The sequence below is a fragment of the Pinus tabuliformis genome, chromosome 6, assembly GCF_031772625.1.
Source record: "Pinus tabuliformis cultivar Carrire ecotype Pingquan chromosome 6, CPIR1, whole genome shotgun sequence".
Lineage (NCBI taxonomy): Eukaryota > Viridiplantae > Streptophyta > Pinopsida > Pinales > Pinaceae > Pinus > Pinus tabuliformis.
In genome coordinates, this window is record NC_142292.1 from 1,258,550,798 (window position 1) to 1,258,572,744 (window position 21,947).

The 21,947-nt window shown below is 39.7% G+C and overlaps 2 pseudogenes across 1 annotated transcript in view; both read left to right on the forward strand.

The window, feature by feature from the left end:
• The window catches only part of LOC149263233 (protein KINASE OF THE OUTER CHLOROPLAST MEMBRANE 1-like), a 110,555-nt pseudogene that overhangs the window by 49,321 nt on the left and 39,287 nt on the right, over nt 1-21,947 (forward strand). The gene's annotated exons all lie outside the window — the stretch shown is intronic.
• LOC149263235 (uncharacterized) lies at nt 972-2,611 on the forward strand (annotated as a pseudogene).

A 21,947-nucleotide genomic window follows, 5' to 3' on the forward strand; every position in this document is an offset into this window, starting at 1 on the left:
AGATTCAATGGTTAGATGAGCAGATCCACTCTTATGATTTCCAAGACCCTAAAAAGTTTTTGGAAATCCTTCCTCCATCGAAACAAGCAATAACAGATTTGCCTATAGAGGTATACATTGACAATGTGCAGCTGGAAGTATGTATTGCAGAGTTGGGGCAGCCAACAAAGTCCGGCTTCCGTGATCCTATTGCGGCATATATGGACATATTTTTCACTCTGATGGACAGATCAAGCTGTCTTTTCCGTGACTGGGCTCAGTACGTGCATGAAGGGCTGCCAGCAATTGCATCTGTGACTTCGTGGCAGCATTCTCAAGCGGCTTCATTTCCAGGTTTACTCGAATGGTTAATTTGGCATTTTAGCATTACTTGATCTATTCTTTGTACAGCAGATTAGAATAGATTATGTAAATAAATAAGCAGCCATAAGGGCAGCATCTTGTTTCAGTTGGCTTTTAGTTTGTTTGAGTTCAGTTTCAGTTTGAAAATAAGTCAAGTGTTGATTTGTTGATGATGACTCCATTGCCCAATGGTGGAGGCACGGTCTGCTCTCCCAAAGTTCTGCGGTTCTTGGCACCTCCAGGAAGCTGCAGCTGCCATCCCAAATGGAGCCGATGTTAGACTCTGTCTTATATCAGAGATTGATTCTTCTTCAAAACAGGGTTTTGAAGAAGAAATCATTAATGTTGCTTTTCAAATTATGTAATTTATCTTCAGCTCTTCTTAAGACAGCAGCAAACTTCAAAACTTCTACCTGCACAAACACAATTTCAAAGCATCATTTATATATATTTTGTGGAGAGCAGGTATTGCAAAATGCAGGTATATATTTTGGTTGTCTTTATGGTGTTACAGCTCCATTGCAGTTGGATGACAGTGAAGAGATTCATGTGCTCTTTGATTGGATGAAGCAACATGGAAAGGCTGTGTTAAAGCTCGACATGGGTATTCCAAAGCTTGCAAGTTGTTAGAGGATTTCAAAGGGATGGTTTTGAAATTTGATTCAGTCATGTATGGATCTCTTTTAGCTCTCTGTGCTTCACATAAGGGTGAAGAATGCTTACGTGACTATTTGCCCGGGATTGGGGAGGACAAGCAGCGCTCTGCACGCCTTACAGCCTGGTTTCATACACCAAAAGATTATTTTATTGAGGTTGAGCAAGTTTCCTATGGTTCAAGAAATGCACGCTATGCAGATCGCTTCACCTTACTTTTACCATGTTGTCTTGATTACATTAAATGGGATGTAATATATAATTCTCAATACCCTTGGGCTGCACCGGATATCATCTTTGGACTGGATGATGATAGCTTTCAGCCCCTTTCCTTTACAGGTGAAGGTCAAGAAACATCTCAGTCAATTTGGGACATTTTTTGTGACTAGAAAATTAAAGACCCATCAGGGCTTTTGCGACTCATTCTTGAATTAAGGAATTTGTACATGGGTTATCAAAGGAAGCGTGTTGAGGAACTAGATGATCCCAGATTGAAATTTGAAATCAGCACCATTATTCCTAGGGAGGGACTGGAGATTTGTTTGTTATCTGGAATTGAGAGGCCAGATGCGGTGAAGTTTGCTGTTCCCCTTTTGGACCTTGATTTAAGCAATATTCTGGTTGGGTATCCATTGAAACACCGCCTGCAGATATTCTTACAGGTCATATTTCCTGTAAGGAAAAGACAATCTGAAATGCCATCTTCTCCACAGCTAAAGTTAGTTGCGTCAAAAACATTGAAGGAGTTATTTGACATTGAAGATGTCACACTTCCAGTTTGGGTTGATGGCATGTGCATGGCAGAATATATTCCTAATTTGGAAGAAAATCTAAGAGCTCAGGTGTCAGAAGCTATTGCATCAGTCAATTCACGGAGAATTATTGGAAGAGGTCCTCTCAATGAAGATGAATTTGAGGAAGTAGCATAGGGAACATTTTTGAAAGATGATGACATTTCTAGTATTTCTGGATCAGATGAAGAGTCGGATGATCCTATCACTTGTGGCTGGCAAACTCAAACCGAGTCTGTGAATAGATCCATGAATATGAAAAACCAGATTTTAATATCCCTACAGTCTGGAGAAATTGTCTCAATTTGGAAAAGTTTGTTTTTGGGTGACAGAGAGGATCTACTTCCTGAACAGAACAACTCTATGGTCAAAGAGAATGATGCTAAGGGTTTAGCTTTGGCTGACAAGGAGGTGATTGCGAGGTTGCAATCCTTGGTTAAAGAATCTCGAGATCAGAAAAACTTGAGGGTTGTGTTGCTTGCAAGTGGAGGACATTTCGCTGGTTGTGTTTTTGATGGAAATAATATTTTATCTCACAAAACTTACCACAGGTATGTAGTAAGGGCAAACGCAGGTGGCAGGCAATCAAGCAAAGATTCAACTAGGAGAGCTCCAAAGTCTGGCGGGGCTTCTCTGCGGCGTTACAATGAAATGGCTCTTAAAAAGGCGGAGAAAGATGCCAAACGAAAGCTAAAGCAAAGGAGATGAAAAAGATACGGAAATCAAAGCAAAAAGCGCAGGCTCAATCCACCAGTTTAGAAGTAGCTTCCGTTGCAGTTTGTTATGGACAGAATGCTGTCTCAGAGCTACTTGAAAAAGGCAAAGCATTACCCAACATGCAATCGCATGCATTTCAAGAGGAAAAAGACTGGTGACATTTCCTTCAACAGCACAATGGCATTAACACATGTTAACGAAAAACTCTGTTATCAAATGCTGAGGTATTGTTCAGGGAAGATGCCACTGTTGATGATCTCATCGATGTCATTGAAGGGAACCGCATCCATATCCGAGCTTTTGGACCAAAATCAGCAGCGCAAATATCACGTGTTGGCTCTGGTGTTATTCTTCCCACAGTATACCTGCACAAGTGCAATCTGTCAAATGGAGAATGTGAAAGAAATAATTGGGATAAAAATGCATTATAACAATCATTTGGGATAATCACTTGAGAAAAGCACTAAGTTATAAGCATTCATCATTCAACCAGTATGGGACTGAGGATGGTGATTCTAATATGCAGCAAGAGGTGATGGCGCCATTGAAATTATTGATCTCAGATTTGAGTCACACATGACAGGAGGAAAAAGTAAGCAGCCATTACGTCAAAGCGCAGAAATAGGCATGAAATAAGTTTGAAGATATACTTTCCAGATGTGAATGAAACTTAAAAAAGGACGATTGAACACCTAGCAGCAGAGAATAAGATTTCGATTGCCTATGTTATTTTTAGCAAAGGGAAGGACACCTGTAATGCCACCTATTCACCAGATTTGCCTCAAACTTAGCCAAACCATCAACAGAATTCAGTGGAAAGAGCGCCATTCTCCCTTCAGGAAAGCGCTGATTATTTTTAGTCTATTTTGTTAATAAGGATAATAAAACAAATCCCTCATCTTGGGGTCGACTTGTTTTTCCCCAGCTATAGTTTGTTTGATATTTTTGTGAGGTTCGTTAAAACAGCGCCCTTTTTTTGGGCAGTAGTTTGACTTATTGTATTAAAAAATTCATTTGTAAGTAGAGAGAGAGAGAGTTAGAGAGGGGAGAGTTTTTTCTGAGCGCTGGGAGCTGTTGGAGAAGCAGAGAGCTTTGTATTGTACAGTTTTCTGCAGAGAATTTAATGGAATTTCACAGCTCTGTTTGCTGAGATTCATGTGGTATGTTGATTTAGCATAAGTTTTTCCCTTTGTCTCATATGTAATCAGTTATATTCCATTTCATTTCATGACCCTTTCAAGCTGAACAAATGAAGTGATTAGGTAGGAATTCATAGTATTATATGCTCCTCCTATAAGTTTGTTCGCTTTCGATGTTTTCTACTGTTTAAGGAGGATTCAGAGTTATTGTCTGCCCTCCTTAGCTCCTCACCAGTCTTGCCATCCCCCATTTGAAACCAGATTTGGTGTTAAATTGCATGCCTACCTTGCCTCAGTTGATAACCTGTGTAGTCATTATATTTTTCTGTTTGAAACTGTGATTTTGCCCATGTAGCCCAGAAAAGCCCCGTCATTCCATTAAAAAACCCCAAAAATCATTAAATCCAAACCCCCTATCAATTTACTAGCCTAAAATCCTTATTCTTAATTGGTCAGCCTAATCATATTGAAAGATCTATCAAATCTGACCCGAGAGAGCCTTCTCATACCCCGTAGGGCTAGCTACGAGGTGAAATGGTTTGATGTAGCCTTGAAGGTTTACCTTCCTCAGCCTAGGGTGAAATCTCAAGCGCTAACAATGGGGACAGCCGTTTCATGGGTGGATTTTGGCAGGAGCTTTTCCGGTTGGTGGGGACGGAGTTCACACCGAGTACCAGTTATCACCCACAGTTGGACGGGCAGACAGAAATAGTTAACAAGTGGCTGGAGGGCTACTTGCGTAACTATGTCAGTGGGCAGTAGCGAGCATGGCTGAAGTGGCTGCATTTGGGGGAGTACTGCTACAACACTACACATCACATGTCCATCGGTATGTCACCATTCTATGCTTTGTATGGATATCATCCTTTATCTTTTGTTGACGTGATGTGTGGTGCTAGCAAGGCTCTGAGAGCCAAGATTTGGATCCAAGAGAGTCAGGATATTCTCCGAGCTCTCAAGGATAATATGGGTACAACACAGAACCAGCAGAAGCTGTATGCTGATAGGGGTCGGGTGGAGAGACAGTTTGAGGTAGGGGACTTGGTCTACCTATGATTACAGCCATACTGATAGTCGTCATTGAAGTGGAAGGGGGCTGAAAAGCTCAAGCCTCGCTTTTATGGGCCATACAGGGTGCGTATGAGTTGGAGCTGCCCCAAGGCAGCAAGATTCATAATATTGTAAGATAATCTTCGGCAAAATCACATAACCAATCTTTTGTCGACGCGTTTCGAACCAACCAGTGTGGTTCATCGTCAGGACAAGTTGAAGAACCAATCCAGCTTAGCGTGATTAAATAGAGCGTGCAGAGACTCCAACAGTTAAAATGCTAACGGCTAATTTGACCTAGTGACCTTGGTCAAACTACTAAAAAAGTCAATTAATATTTCTCGAAAAAGCTAAAATTAGGTAATTAAAGGAATCCATTTGGTAAATTTAAAATGATTAGGTGTATTATTCTTATTATCCCAAATATTAAGAGACGTACATATTTTAATTAAGATGGTCATTATATCCCATAATATATATTAATTAATCCATATTTAATTATTATTCCAACGTAAAGGTAATCAAACCCTATTATTCTAAGAATTTAGTTATACTAGATAGTTGTGTGATAATTATTTAATGGTCTTTGGTAAGTTAGATCTATATCATATTTATTATTTAAATAGATTGGTCCATTAAATTAATAAGTTATATAAATTAATAAAAGTTTAATAAATAATCTAAATCTTCTTGATAATTAATAGATCTAAACAAATTGTTAAACTATTATTATTCCTAGAGTTTAGTTATATTAGGTAAATATTATAACTAATCTTATGGTAAATCATAATTACCTTTAAACCTAACGGTCAATAATCCATATTATTTATTCCAAGGTAAATCTATTATTACTTATAATTTAAGGTTGATATGTTTATTACTAAAACTAATATTATTGGTATCTCATAATTTATCCTTTAAACCTAAAGGTTAAATCAATATTTATTAAAAAGATTTTTATTCCAAATTTATCAAGGTTAACAATGTCATTATTATTTATTATTATTATTTATAAGTTAGATCTATATCATATTTATTATTTAAATAGATTGGTCCATTAAATTAATAAGCTATATAAATTAATAAAAGTTTATTAAATAATCTAAATCTTCTTGATAATTAATAGATCTAAACAAATTGTTAAACTATTATTCCTAGAGTTTAGTTATATTAGGTAAATATTATAACTCATATTATGGTAAATCATAATTACCTTTAAACCTAACGGTCAATAATCCATATTATTTATTCCAAGGTAAATCTATTATTACTTATAATTTAAGGTTGATATGTTTATGACTCAAACTAATATTATTGGTATCTCATAATTTATCCTTTAAACCTAAAGGTTAAATCAATATTTAATAAAAAGATTATTTATTCCAAATGTATTAAGGTTAACTATGTCAATATTATTTATTATTATTATTATTTATAAGGTTTAAAACGCGATTTTTAGAAATTAGTTAAAGGGAAACTCAATTCTAAGGTTAATATAGAAATAATTAAATAGTATAAATACTGAAATTTTGGTAAAAAATATCTAATTATAATATGTCCATAGTATCATAAACAGGCAAGGTTAATACAATAATAGCCCGAAACTAATCACTAACTCAACCGCTCCAAACTAATAGGACAAAACTGCCAAAAGAAAAATTAAGGAGGGGGAAGACAGAAACCCTAAGACCTAACGAAAAGGAAATGAGGAGGCTAAGAAGACAAGGCTGGGACCCAGCAACTGCTAATCTTCCAGCCATCATCCCTATTAAGGTTGTTCGGCCTTTTCTCAATCTCCAGGGCCTCTCTAAATTTGCGATGGTGAAACTGCGCAATTTTGGCAATGACTTGAGCCTCCTCTATACACACATGATGCATAGAGGAGGTTATGTGATTTTGCCGAAGATTATCTTACAATATTATGGATCACAGAAGTCTAAATTCATCAAAGATTCATAATGTCTTTCATGTATCATGCCTGAAGAAGGCATTAGGACAACATGTGACAGTGACAGATGAGCTACCGCCCACGGATGATGAGGGGCATTTGGTGTTGCAGCTAGAGACTATTATTGATACCAGGGAGAGGCAACTATGGAGCAGGACGGTTCGGGAATTCTCGGTGAGGTGGGAGAATTTACCAGATGAGGATGCCACTAGGGAGAGTGAGAAAATTTTGCAGCATCCATCATTTCAGTTGCTCGAGGACAAGCAACATTTTGCCGGGGGAGATTGTAATATTCCTAATTAGCCATGGCTAATTGGAATATTCGATTTTGCTCAATTTTGCCTTCTATAGTTATTTATAAATAAAAGGGTGAGGAAAAGGGGGACATAACTCACCTTTAGAATAAAGTCACTTCCTAGTAGCACAACGTTGTGACTTAAAGAGAAGCCAAGGGGGCCAAAGGACCATGCAGAGATGGGGCCCATGCAGACACTTGGAGGGACTACGTATATGGAAAGGAACACTTGGCAAGAAAGGGACTGCATTGGAGGAGGTGGGCCTTGGGATTGAGAGAGGCCAACGCTATAAAGGAGAGGGGAGCCTCCTCATTTTGTCATTCAATTATGTGCATTTGAGCTTGTCACTTAGACTTAGAGCACGCTGGCTGTTTAGCTGGTCTGCAGCACTGTTTAGTGCATCGAGTGTCTCCGTTCGAAGATCTCACCTTTAGCCCCGGGGGACTTCGAGTGCCTGCTCGGGCAAGGTATTTTTCAACAGTCTTTTGCAGGAGGATTGATCTTTGGAGGGAGGAGGAACTAAGCATTTTGGATAACTGCGCAGTCTTGAGAGAGTGACGCAATTCTTTTGGTGGGAGTTCTAGATTGAGGGTTTTGCGGAGGATTTGAGCTGGGAGATTGAGCAGGGGATTAACCCTTGCATATTGGAGGATTTTGGCAGAGTTCCAGGTGGAGTTTTGGAGGATTATATGCAGTGGCAGCGCAGAGCCTTGAGGGACAGCGTAGATCCCAAGGGGGTGATTTTCGGGGGTCGGTTATTTCAGAAAAGCTTTCTAGGTTTTTCCGGGTTTCTTGAGTAGAGTTTGATTCCAGAGTTTTAGCATTTTCCAAGGAGGGGAACAACGCCAAATCCTCATTTGATTTCCAGTAGTGGCAGCAGCACGACAGTTCTCCAGCAACTTGGACGCAGTGTAGAGAGAGGCCATTCCTTTGCTATTCTGAGTGTATTTCTTCACTTGCCTTGTGCAAGTCGAGGTACTACTTGTCTGATCATCTCTTGTACTCTTTCCATTACTTAGTATAATAAAATGGCTTAGCATTTCTCTCTGCATTTCTTGAGTATCTGCTTATATTTCATATTCACACTATTATATATTGTACCACTGTTATTTTTATCACTCTGAGTTTTCCGGTCACTATATGATTTGGACGTGTTTGGTTGGAGTTTGCTTGGGTTTGAGGGATATCCCGGAAACGGGATATTACATACTACGCTGCTCTGCTGGCACTATCTCTGCCTCTCTGTCTCTCTGTACTCAATGCCCCTCAGTTGCAACTCCGATCACTGATTCTATCTCTCTTAGCAAACCTCGCTCTAGAGAATAGAATCACTGATCATTTGGTGTGTTCTCCAAGTGACCCTCAAGCCTCCTCTTATACTTTTCTCGTTGACATATCAACGGTCGAGATTGAGTCCCTAATCAATGGCTAAGATTAGATCTGACTTGATCCATGTCTTTTGGACCATTCTAACACATTTTTATATTAATCCACATTAATATTTTAATTTCCCTAAGTTTAGACTTAGGGACTCCATTAAAAATATTAATTATTTTAGTATCTCCTGAATTGTTTAGAATCTACCCAAACCCTTTCTGAGTATTGGAGATCTCATATGCCCCAAACCAATGTTGCACGAAGCGGGGGCGAAGCGGAAGCGTTTTTTGGAAGCGGGGAGGCGGAAGCGTCATTTTCCAAAAATCTAGGAAGCGAAGCGTCCGCGGAAGCGTTTGCTATATATATATATTTATATTGTTTTGTATTTATACTCAAAACAAACATCCCAAATAGCAAATTAATTGTAGAAGACATGAAAACATGCATGTTTTTGCATAAATCAAGATAGATAACATCCATTGTACATTAATGATTAATTATTCGAGCATCAACCATCTAGAATCTATATTCTTCTCCTCTTGTCTAGCCTTTGCCTCTACCTCGATTGTCTAGGGATATTAGTCAACATTGCCCAATTTTGATCAAACTATCTAATTCAAGACTTAAAATATGGTAGAAAAGCTTAACATGTTTGATCGATGATTTTGACTTGATTGAAAGGTAATTTTTTGCTAAGGGCGTGCCGCGTGACAAAGGAATTCAACAATTAACACCACCAACACTAGGGTACATATAGGGCTTGGTGCTCTTGATTAAATGCTAATCACATACCTTCATACTTGATATAATCAAATGAAATGCCACAATCCCATTGATCCTGAATTCTTGAAAACTGTTAAGTCTGCTGAATTTTGAATAAGATATGAAATTCTATTTTCTCCATATGAAGTCCAATGAGGCTGGAACCACTCTCAAACATCCTGAGTCATTTCATGGTAATGTTAAAAATTTAAGTAAAAGGATGAAAATGAAAAATAAAGGAGAATGTCACTTTTACTTTAAGAATTTAACATTACCATGAGGGAGAATCTGCTATATTTATATTTTTTTTTGCCTTCATTCATCACCCTAACCCAAGGTGGACCCACCCCCAACAAGCAAACTCACCTAAAATTAAAAAAAAAAATGAAAAAAAAACGATTTTCTAAACACTTTTCCGGAAGCGTACGGGAAGTGTACGCTTCCTCCTACGAAGCGCCGTACGAAGCGCACTTCGGCGCTTCGGAAGTGGCGCTTCCATACCACGCTTCCGAATTTCCAGGAAGCGGCAAAAAATTCGGAAGCGTGCTTCCGGCCAAGCTTCCTAGGCGCTTCTGTACGGGACGCGCTACGGGGCTTGGAACCGTGGGGGGGGGGCACTGCGTGCAACATTGCCCCAAACTCTCCACCAAATTTCATGGCTAGAGCACATCTGATGCTACCACAAATCAACACTCCCTCTTAGCGAGGACTGTGTTCTAGTAATACTCCTCATTGAGCATTACTCTGATCATTTGGCGTCGGTCCCTTTGCTAATGTTAGGCCTGCTGCCCACCATCCTCTGCACTGCTGCATCCTGTACTGCTACCCATGGCCCTGCGACTGCCACTGTTGCATCCGTACTGCAACTCCCTCTGCGTCCGTGTTGCTGCTGGTCCTTTCTCCCAACACTGCATCCGCACTACAACTCTCATCATGCTGCATCGTGCTGCGTACTGTTGCACTGCAACTCAGTTATTGAGAAGTAAGTAACTGATCTTCCAATTCTGACCTCTCTGTTGGGCTAGAGACCCTCCTGATGCTGAAGCTCCCTTTGCCGCTGACAAGTGCTCCCTCTCTGACCTCTGCGCTGCTGCAACAACTCCCTGCGTCTTGCACTGTTGCACACCTCTCTGTGCCATCTTGCACTGGTGCAACACTCCCGTGCCTCTTGCACTGTTGCAGCCTGCTAGCCTTGCATTGTCTTGGGACTCCTGCATTGTAGCTCTCTCTGCTGCTCCATCCGCATCCATCTCTACCCACATTAGCCAGTCCTGCTACTCCTCTTCGAGGCTCTCGTAGCAAGGTCTAATCCAAGAGGCTGGGTACCTCGAGGATCCTGCCTCTCATCACCTGTAGTCCGCCTAACTACAACTCGATGTCTTCCCATTTCCGCTCAAGTGGTGTGTGTGCACTCATGGCACAATCATCGTCTGTCTCCACTTCCTTCTCTGCCCTTGCTGGCGTTGCCTTAGTCTCGAAACACTCTCCCTTACTCTTCTTCCTTAGACACTAGGTCGCATAATGACCCAACTCCCCACAGTGGAAGCACTTGATCTTGGAGAGGTCATTCTTCTTCCGCTTTTCTTGATTTCCCTCAGATGCTAGGGCAACATCTTCCTCCTCTTCCTTTTTGACTTTGATCCCCTTAATGCTGCTTCTTGCCTTTGACTGTCATCTGATCTCTTCTTGGCGAAGAGCTAACCCACATCTCATCCCAAAGTGGAAGTCTCCCTCTGCCCAGTATACTCTGGACAAATACCTCCTAGTCTTCTGAGACTGCATTCAGGGTTGTCCTCACCATCAATTCCTAATCCGACGTGGCTTCTATGGTAGTCAAATGATCTCGGATCTCATTCAGTCCTTCGAGGAAGGTATCAATTGGTTCTCCCTTCTTCATCTGATATGGCCTCAACTGATTTTTCTAGTAACATTCTTCTCTGCACAGAAGTATGCTGGTACAATTTCTTTAGGGCCTCCCACATCTCATTTTCTGTTTCCTTCTCGGCAATGTGTGGTACTACATGGTCCTTGACCCCGTCAAGGATGATGCTCTTGGCCCTCGCCATTGCCTCCTCGTACTTGTCGTTCTCAGTTAGGTCGACTGGGATAGCTATCTTCTTCAAGACGAAGTGCTTGACACGATTTCTGTCAAGTATGGATAGGATTTTGGCCTTCCAGACTGCAAAGTTTGACGCTCCATCCAGCCTGTCCGCAGTAGTGTTTTTCATCATTATTTATAATTAAATAACTTGTTGAATGAAATAACAAGTAGGAGATGATAAACCAGTGACTGTAATAGGATTCATGTTTGTATAGATTTAGAAATTTTCACAGGAAACATATGATATAACTGATGCAGTTGGTAGAGATAAAGTGGCACCTCAAATCGACTACAAGGTGGTTGTTTGGGGCTGTTGGCTATCGACTGGAAGAATATGAGTTGGAGAAAAGCTCTCCTAGGGGTGCCCACTTTTGGTGGATAACATCTGGCTCCAACTAGGACATGGTCTTACCGTAGAGCGCATGATCCATGTACTTAAACAAGGAGGTCATGAGAACTCCAACAATCTCCTGGGATGCAGACCTGTGTCCTGCACATTATAATACAATTATTAGAAGCATGTGCACCATGCATACTTGTATCGCCCATGTTTTTCATCAAATAATAAATCCATATAGCAAAATAAATCTATTTTAAGATACAATACTTATCTACATGCAATCTAATCTAGCATGAGAACATGATATGATGATGTTAGCTATGCAAATTCAGTGTGCAATGCACCTATACTACCATGTAATTCTAGTACACTATGGATGAGCTAAGTGTAATCATACAACCAATGTAATGAACATATCATTAGATCAATATAGCATCTTTTGTTCATACGAGTTGTTATGAGATAGGCCATCAAAATATCACATCCTCGTTTGCAAAATTGGCTCGATGAAGGGCAAGGGTGCGAGGCGGGAAAACAAGAAGAGCAAGCATCATGGAAAAGAGTCATGGATGAAGAAAAGGGATCCAACTTGAGCCACTAGATCCTCTCTTCCAACCAAAGAATGGAGATTTCCATAATCAAGCTCATGAACTTTCGATGAAGAACAACCTCAAGCATATCACTCTCATTGGTTTCCTCAAGGATATGCAAGGAGCAATATGATGAAAGAGATGAAAAAGAGACAAGATCATCATTAGTGTCATATATTGGATCATTGTCAAAACAATGACTAATATCCCATTTGCTTTATATATGTAGAAATTCAGAAATGTCAACATCATGCAAATCCCAAGGAGCCATTTCCTTGAGTTTTGCATAACAACCAAAAGGGGAGTCGCTAGGGTGAATTCAAAATGCCTTATCAGATGCTTGCATCACGCTACAAACATTGACCTTGAGCTCAATGAAGAATAAGGGTTTCGTTCTGCCAATGAAGTCGCCAAATAAGGATCTATATTGTTGTTAGGGAACGAGGTAAAATTTCATAAATGTAGACTCGCTTCATCCCCGACAACGATGCCATAATGTTACCACAAAATCTAGCAGGCCTTGGAGAGGGAAACTGTACAAGACAAAATCTAGATAAAGTGCTAAGAATGGAGTAGAGGTCCAATGTCACCTCAGCCAAAACCCCCTGCTCTTTACGGACTTTCATCGATGGGAGGAGTCTCGGTAGGAAGGAGATCACTTAAAATAGATGTTTTAGGTACAAGGCACAAAGTGATCCAGCTAGAGCTCATTCAAGAGAGAGACTCAATAATGATTCAAGGCTTCAAAGAAGCAAAATAAATGCTCTCGAAGAAAAGCCTTAAAAAAGAAGACACCAGACCTAGGGTTTTGAGATTTTTCAATGGTGATAGGTATTCACAAGGTTGAGGCCCAAGGAAAAGGGTTTCCTACAATGATATTCAACTAAGCCAAAGCTCATGAAGCCCTCAAGAAAGTCCTCGAGTTGAGGGGAAAAGAGATTAGGGTTTCTGTAATGTTCCTTTTTTTCTGGTGTGCCTTATGGCATGGATTGGATGGACTTTTAGGGTTGGTGGCAGACAAGTCACGGGTGCAGGTTGGCGTCGTCAGTGGGCCCAGGGGCTTTTGGAGGGGTTTTTATGAGGTTCGATGGCATTCACTTGGTATATTCCATCATCCGCATAGTTTGCCTTTTATTCTGTTGCATTCCGACAACTTTCAAAAAACAGTGATTAATGGGCTTGACTCAATTAATTACACTTAAGGTGGCATTTCGGGAGGAATACTTGTCATAACACCTTAGTGTAATAGCTCGTTGAAACTAGGATGAGAAGATGTACAGGATGGGATGGTTAGAAATGATTTTCAGTGACCTGAGGAGGCATGGTGGCCACTTTACCCTTTTCCCACATTAAAAAGAATATTTTAATTGAAATGAAAGAGGGAAAAGTGCTCAATGATTAAAATAATAATAAAATAAGAGGTTCTAGAGGGGTCCATTAGATTTATAAAAGAGGAGGGCATTAGAGGACATCTTGGATTTGGTATTTCTTCTTATATGAGAGGTTGAGGACCCGATTCTCTACTTCAGTAGTAGCCCTAGGACGGAAACCCTCAGGTGATTTAGTGAGATTGGGCGAGTACCCATCTTCCCTTTGGTGAATTCATCCATAAATCACAGGAGAGCTCAACAGTGTAGTTCAGTTCAGTTTGGAGGGCCAGCATAGCAGTGCAACAGATTATCTTGGAGCCCAAATTTTCATCTCAGGTATTTTGGTTGCATGTGCATGTAACCCCAATTTATCTATTATAATAAAGTTGAGATTGTTCCTATTCGTCTTGTGGTTATTTTACCGTATCTTATTGGTTATATTTTACATGGAAATGTTCTGCGAAATGAATGACAATTTTTATGGAAAATTTCTGATTGAGTGACTTTCTACAAAATTAGGCAAATATCTTGTTTGGGATATTACAGTGGTATCAGAGCCAAGTTCTTGGCTCAGCCTACCAGTTTGAGGGTTTATTTGAATATGCCAAATTCTTTTGTTGGAGAAGCTAGACTGTTGTTGAAGACCACTTTGAGATGATCCATTTACCAAATTGTCGCATCCCTAATAAGTAATTGACACAAGGTTACTTGGGAGCAGGAGGGGGAGCGGGAGTGACATTTTGCAAAGCTCCCAATTTGGGAGCGAATTTTTATATAATATATATACATTTTATATTTTGATGCATATGTGTCGACAAAAGCATGTAGAATGATGAATTAGATGTAAAAAGCATTCAAGCTTTCAAAATTCAATATATAACATTTATCATCATTGATCACCAATGTTGTACTTGCAAGCTAAGTGTAACCATTACAACAAAGAATATCTAACATGAAATGAAATGAAATAACTTTCAACTTTCACCAAGCATCTTTATCATTAATATCAACCTCTAAGCATTAAATAAAGATAGAAAATCATAGCATGTCAAGTCAAGATTTTGTTTGACTGATGGGTACATTTTTAAACAACCAACGTCACTAACATCAAGGTACATAGAGGGATTGGTGCTCTTGATTAAATACAAGTTCCATACCCTAATACATGACAAAATCCAATGGAAACATTGTAATCCCCCCAATCTTGAAATCTTGAAAATCTCGTAAGTTTGTTGGATCTTGAATGAGATCTAAAATTCTACTTTCTCCATATCAAATCCAATGAGGTCGGAATCACTCTCAAACTCTTGAGTCATTTCATGGTAATGTTAAAAATTTAAGTAAAAGTGACGTTCTCCTTAATTTAACATTACCATGAATCACATATCAATACTAGGGCCATAGGCTTGATCATTAGGCTGCCCCACTCAAAAATTATTTGTTTCTTTGAAAAAGAATTGCATTTGGAATGTTACTGCAAAAAAAAAAATTGCAATAAAGTCTAGGGAGCGAAAATTTCGCTCCCAGGGTCGCTCTCGAAATTCACTCCCTGTGGGAGCGATTTTGGCAGCGCGCTCCGGGAGTGGGTTTGAGTCGGGGGGGGGGGAGTCGCTCCCTCGCAGTCCTGAATCAACAAATAGCCTGCACAATGTCCACTGCATATTAATTTTGCAACGAATTAGAAAATCAGAGATTATAATTTGTGGGTCGTATTTAATCAAATTTCATTTTGAAAAATGGCCAAGGTTTGGTATTATCGCAATATTATCTTGGGCCAAAAAGTATAGCCGAATTTATTAAATGAGCGGACTGTAAAATCAATTTTTTGAGCCAACGAGGGAAGAAAGACGTGTTCAGCATCACGAGCACTGTAGAGAGGCAGAATCTGCTGATGATAAAGGTGTTGATATTAAAGGGGATGCTGAAGGGCGTGTTCACTTCTGTGGGTGTCAAAATTGTCATCAGACGGGAATCAATCTCGTGGGTCCGAATTTAGAGAGGCGCATTACCAGGGGGCGACTGCCAAAATCCTTATTCAAATTCTTTTGCCACGTCGCCCTAAATTGGGTGCTAAAATTTTGTAAAGAAATTCATAATTAAGATCAAGCTGAGCATCGTTACTCTGGAGCGGGACGAGACTAGACTGAGATTTGATCTACGAATTGCTAACATAAATCGTAATCAAGCCGAGTCTCCAATTTTAGACCGGTCAGGGCTGGACTAATCTGGAAATGTGAGCGATTCGTCTGGGGTCTTGGGTTGACTGATCAGAAATTCGGTGGGATCGAATATTCACTTTCACAGATTGTATAAGAAAGGGATGAGCAAAGAATCAGACCGTGGCCATTGGACGACTATAATTAATCATAAATATTATTGCGTGAGAATGTATGAATAAGTATAGTTGTGCAAATGTCGAATTTAGTGCTAGAGTCAGGTCTGTCAGTGACATTGCATTTTTGAATGCTTATTCTCTCAGAGCTACCAGACTCACGTACTAGTGGCATGTTCATTGAATGTTTTGAGAGCACCTGTCGCTGATCTTAGCAAAGGAGTGCATAAGAGTTGAATTGATGGCTACAAGAATGAGCATGTTCATCATATAATTTGAGTTGCCTACACCGGTGGATTCATTGGCTGATTCGCGGAGATGTTCTGGTAAATGAGAATTGTGGGAGTAACGATTTTATGAGCACAATAGATTTATACAACACCAACATTGGTGATTCCCCAGGAATCAATAACCAATTGCTTTTGGTTATACGGAGGTTGAGCTGATGGGTTTCGACAGGCTTTGGGATACAAAATCTTGTTGGTCATAACTTGTAGTAGCTTGCAATGTTTGCCAATTAAATTGCACAAGTCGTGCCACTAGACTGAAAGGATAAGCCTACCATAAGTTCAAGTTGAATAGCAAGGGTCATGGGGCTAGGGAAAATTTTCTTAAAGCAAATTTGAGTCGGCAAATAGATATGTGCATCATATATGATATATTGAGTGGTGTGATTTAGCATATTAGCATACGGATATCGCCTAGTTATCTGCAGTGCATAATTTTAGTGGTGTGCATGGGTAGAACGGGTGCATCTATTGTAGTGGGACCAAGAACTGGCTTAGCTGAAATGTGATGCAAAGATTGATGTTCATCCATGTGTATGATAACAATCCAATGTTTACACATTCCAGTTTGCGTTTGGTTTGGCATGACTGTTGTTTTAAACAAAGATAGCATGTTGATGATATTATTCTATGGAGCATTCACTGTGATGATGTTCAGAGATCAAATCTATTCAGAAGATCGACCAACTGCACCATCTATTCCAGGTTCCTTTATCTTGTTCGCCTTGCAAATATTTGTGAAGTATGATGTCACTTTTTCATTCTGATGATGTGTAAATAGTATGTTGGTAAACATTTCTATCACGAGTCCTTAGAAGTCTATGTCCCTATTGAGTGAGTTCTGTAATATGTTGTAGCCATTAAGGTGTCTTATTGGCCTTGTAGTAGTCTAGTCCATATTAGTCAAGTCATGTATAAGAAAACTTGATGAATTTTCTATCATTGAACAAGAAAAAAAGGCATGGATCAAACTTTTATAAAATCCCCTAATAAACCAACAACAAACAACAAACCCTTCTCAAATGGGTTCTATGCCCTTCTTTAGAGAGAATAACCAAAAGATGTGCAAAAGGAGCAGGAAATAGGGCACAAAATATTTGCACTTGGGACAGATTTGAAGCACATGAGGGTCACATGGAAAGTCCTTTTCAAACTAGATGAACTAGATGCACTCCTTTCCGAAGTGAACCAGTTAGAAGGGAAGAAACTCATTTGGGCTCTAAGACCAACTATGCTTGCTCTCATACAATCCAAGTTCTTGGAGGAACCTTGTGAAGGGGTTAGACTTCCAGTTGCATCTTGTCTCAGTAACATCATGAGACTAACCACCTATACCTCCTTTCAATGATGATGTTATGAGGAGAGTTTTCAAGCTGATAGTAGAGACTTTTCAGGACTTGGACAACAGTGCAGGTTCTACCTTTGGGAAGAAGCTTGAGGTTCTAGAAATCATGGCCATGGTTAGAACATATGAAATCATGTTTGATCTGGGGTGTGATGACTTGATCCATCAGATGTTCTGATGCTTCTTTAGCATTAAGAAACATCATCTTGACACGGTCAAAACAAACATGTTGTCCATTTTGTCTTCAGTTATGGGAGATTGTGATGCCATTTGCAAGAAGATGCAATCTGAGTTGTTGGCCATTTGGAGGAAGGAACAGTCGATTTCACCTGCTGCTTATGAACTAGCCGAAAGGTTGGTTGAGCAAAACATTGTGCTGTTCAAAAGACAGATGACCAGGGAGGAGCTGCTCAGGATTGGTGGACCATGTAGCAAGAATGAGTTAAGGAGGGGTCTTTGCTTCATCTGCAAAGAACCTTGGGGACCTGACCACTCATGCTTGAGAGATGCAGAGGAGATGGCAGAGGTAGAGCAGGAAGATATTCCTTCTATCTTTCAAGATGAGGACTCTTCTTTGGATGAGTCCGTGGGGTCATACGAGGATGCCTTTGGGGAGCATGAGAAGTCATGTGGAGTTGTTGACAGCAGGCCAAATTTATATTCTAGTTTGTATGGTGAGTCGTCAATGGACCCTATGGGAGACATTCGGGATGATGAGTCACCAGTGATGATTCAGCAGGAGCAACATATGGTGGAGCATGAGTCAGCTCAGGAGGATGATATGCATACTATGCATGATGAGCCTTTTGGGAAAGCTAGTTGGAGGTTCATGTTGTAATATCCCCATTTTTATTTTTCTCCATAGTACAGCCAGGGTGGATTTCCAGGGTAGGGGATGGCTAGGTTAGTGGAGCAGGTTTATGTCATCAAGGGTCCTGATGGAGTTTTTATGGGGTCTGATGGCATTAGCTTGGCATATTCATCATCATTAGAAATTTCGCACATCTTGTTTTTGGTTCCGTGACTTTCTGATAATTCCCATAAAATGGGGTTCTTATTGGGCACAATTTAATTAATTACGCTCAAGGTGGCATTTCGAGAGGACTATTTGATAGAACACCTTATTGTAATAGCTCTTTGGGACCGGAATGAGAAGATTGCTGAGAAGTGATTTCTAGTGGCCAAAGAGAGTATGGTGGGCGATTTACCATTTTCTTTGATTAAAAATGACTTTAATTAGTCATTTAATTAAGGAAAATTAATTAATTGGAGGAAATGGGCCAAAAGTGACTTAAGAGAAATAAAATTAAATTAAAAGGTCTCTTAAGATAAAGTCACTGGAGGAGCTTCTAGAATAATAATAAAATAAGATGCTTCTAGAGGCTTGGAGATCTATACATTAGATCTATAAAAGAGGAGGAGGTCATTTGGAGACATCTTGGATTCGATATTGTTTCTTGTATGAGAGTTTGAGAACCCAATTCTCTACTCCATTGGTAGCCCCAGGATGGAAATCCTTGGGTGATTCAGTGAGATTGGGCGAGTACCCATCTCCCCTTGGTGAATTCATTCAAAATTCACAAGAGAGCTTAGTAGTATAGTTCAGTTTAGTTTGGAGGGCCAACATAGTGGTGTAGCAGGTTATCTTGGAGGCCAACTTTTCGTCTCAGCTATTTGGGTTGTATATGCATGTAACCCTAGTTTATCTATTATAATAAAAGCTGAGAATTTCCCTGTTCATTGTGTCATTGGATTGCAGTGCTCTATTTGTTTTTATTTTACATGGCAATATTCTGTTAAATGAATGATAAATTAATGGTGAAATTTCTGTTGAGTTCAATTGCTGCGAATTTATGGATGAAAGTTTTATCTAAAGAAATTTTGAGTTAGAATTTGAAGAAATTCCCAAATTGTTCCATTTGGGACATACAATGGTATCAAAGCATCGAACTTGGCTTAACTTGACGTTTTATTGCATAGACATATCTTTATGAGAGAAGTCAGATTGTTGTTGAGGAACACTTTTATAGCCAGGGTTTATTGAGTTTGTTGCACTCATAGTAAATGTCCTATAGATTGCTAACAAATCGTTGCAGGCATAGTGATCATTTGACAAATTTGAATCAATGTTGAAAAGCCGTGGATCAAGATTTTAATGCGGCCAAATTGTAATTTTTTGAAAAGCGTTGAACATTTTGAGGGCTTGAAGTTTGGTTTTCCAAGGGTCAAAATATCTTTGTTTAAGGTGGACCTAGTTATTATAAAGTAAAATTATTCGAAGGCCTAATTTCATTTGTGAAGCAAGTCGAGGTGGCGGCATCTGCATTCTTTACTGGGGTTGAGTCAACACTTGTGGTATAGTCAGTGGGTTTTTGCCGCATCAAATTCCATTGTGAAACCCAATTACATTATTGTCAAATGCATGATTGCAGATTGAGTGGATAAGGCATAACTGGGGAGAGAGAGTCGGTCAGCTGAGCCCCATCAGAAAATCGATGCAACTCTTTTAAAAGTTGAATGACAAGGTTCTTTAATTTTTTTTATGGCATGTGAAATTTGAAGAAGCCATTTCACAGGTGAAGCCGCATGTGAAATTTGATGAAGACCGAGAAGCTCACGTCTTCTATTTTTGAAGGATCGCAGAACCATTGTCTGATTGAAGTTTGGAGTTCAGTTTCCTTGCTTAATTCCCACGTGCGGGGGTTACAGTGCGTAATTCCCAGGAATTTGTTCCATCAGAGGTCGAATTTGTGTGAAGCGACCAAACTTATTGCTTACAAAGGAGGTCACGTTATTATTGGACGAAACTCTCTGTAGAAAATTGAGGTTGATCAATTTATCAATTCAACTATTGTGTTCCTGGAGCGAGACTAGCACAACGAAGAATCTTATAGCTCAAAGATGTGATATGCCCTTGCATCCTGGGCAAAAATTTGAACACGTGCAGGTGGAATCGACATGAAAATCCGTTGAGCAATTGATCAACTTGTGGAAGCTTCGTGAATGCCGAGAAATTCCTTGGCTGAGGTTGCCGTGTGAGGATTTCCCTGCGACTTGCAAGCCCTAAGCCGCATTCCAACATCCCTTGCCGAATCGCCTCACATTAGGCGCCTGTGACCGTAGTTGTTGTAATGACCGACCATCAAATAAAAGGGACCAACTTTTGTTTGTTGCAACCATTGATTACAATTCAAATTTGTGGGTTTCTTCAAGTCTGGAGCCACGTACTATTTTTGACAAAGGTGGCATTAAAAACGTTACAGAGGAGCAATCAACTGTTCGATCGATATTGGCTTGGTTATTGTAGGATGCATTGTTGTTGGCATGAGAGATCAATCTGTTTGTGATATTGGTTGTGGGCCGAATAATGGTGAATCCTCATTCCAACATTAAGACGGTAGCAAACCGCCTTCATAACTTATGCTTGGTGCTGTAGCAAATTGTGTTTGGGTACCAAGCATTAAATTGACATTCCAGATCTGAAGATCACATGTAATATGCCTGTAACAACCTCTCCATGAAAGAATGAATTGGTGTTTGACAGTAGCAGCTTATCAAGGAAGGCTGAGTTGGTATTTTCTAGAGGAAAGCAATTTGACTAGATATATCAAAGGATGAGTTGCTTGTTGTACGAGTTGTCGGAAGCAAGCTCTATTCTCACTGTTGTTCTAGGTTCCTTTATCTCAACATTTATTTGCCTTGCAGACATTTGTGAAGTTTAATGTCATTATTGCATTCTGAGTGAATTGCGTTGCTCCTTTAATGAGATCTAATTGATTCAATTTTGGCCACTACTTAGAGACAGTATTGGACCACTAAACACAAAACAAAACAAATTTCACTTACATGCAACCTACATCAAAATCGCCAGCACACAGTAACAAAAACCAAGGGCAAACGCTAAATCTCCAATAGAGTTGTTGAGCAAGGTATTAAAAGGGTAGATTGTCTTGAATTAGCTAGTCTTATGTTAAGTTGACCATCATAGTGAACGTGTGGCTGAGTTAAGTTGTATGATGTTGTCATTGTAGCTGAGTACATATGTCAGTAAGGTTGGGTCACTAAGTTGACCAAAAAAAAAAAAAAACCCTGTGGAACTATGTTGATTTATGGGGTTTTGTTTGCATCACAGAATTGACACAGTTGTGGGTGTAAGTGCCACCATATTTGTATTGTCCTTGTTATACTATTGGTTAGTCTTGTGTCATGTTTACTGTTAGAATTTTAATAGTGATCATTGAATGAGTTTTTGATTTGTATGTCTTAATGCCATGTGTTGTCGCACAGAATGTCTAAGCAACGCAACAACAACTTAGATCGGGGGATGTCACCCTGATCCCCAATCTCTTCGTTTAAGCTATCTCCCTACAATAGGCTAAAGGGGGTAGACCCTATGGAAAAATGGAATGAAGAAGAACTAGTTGGGAACCAATTAGCTAGTCTTATGTTAAGTTGACCATCATAGTGAACGTGTGGCTGAGTTAAGTTGTATGATGTTGTCATTGT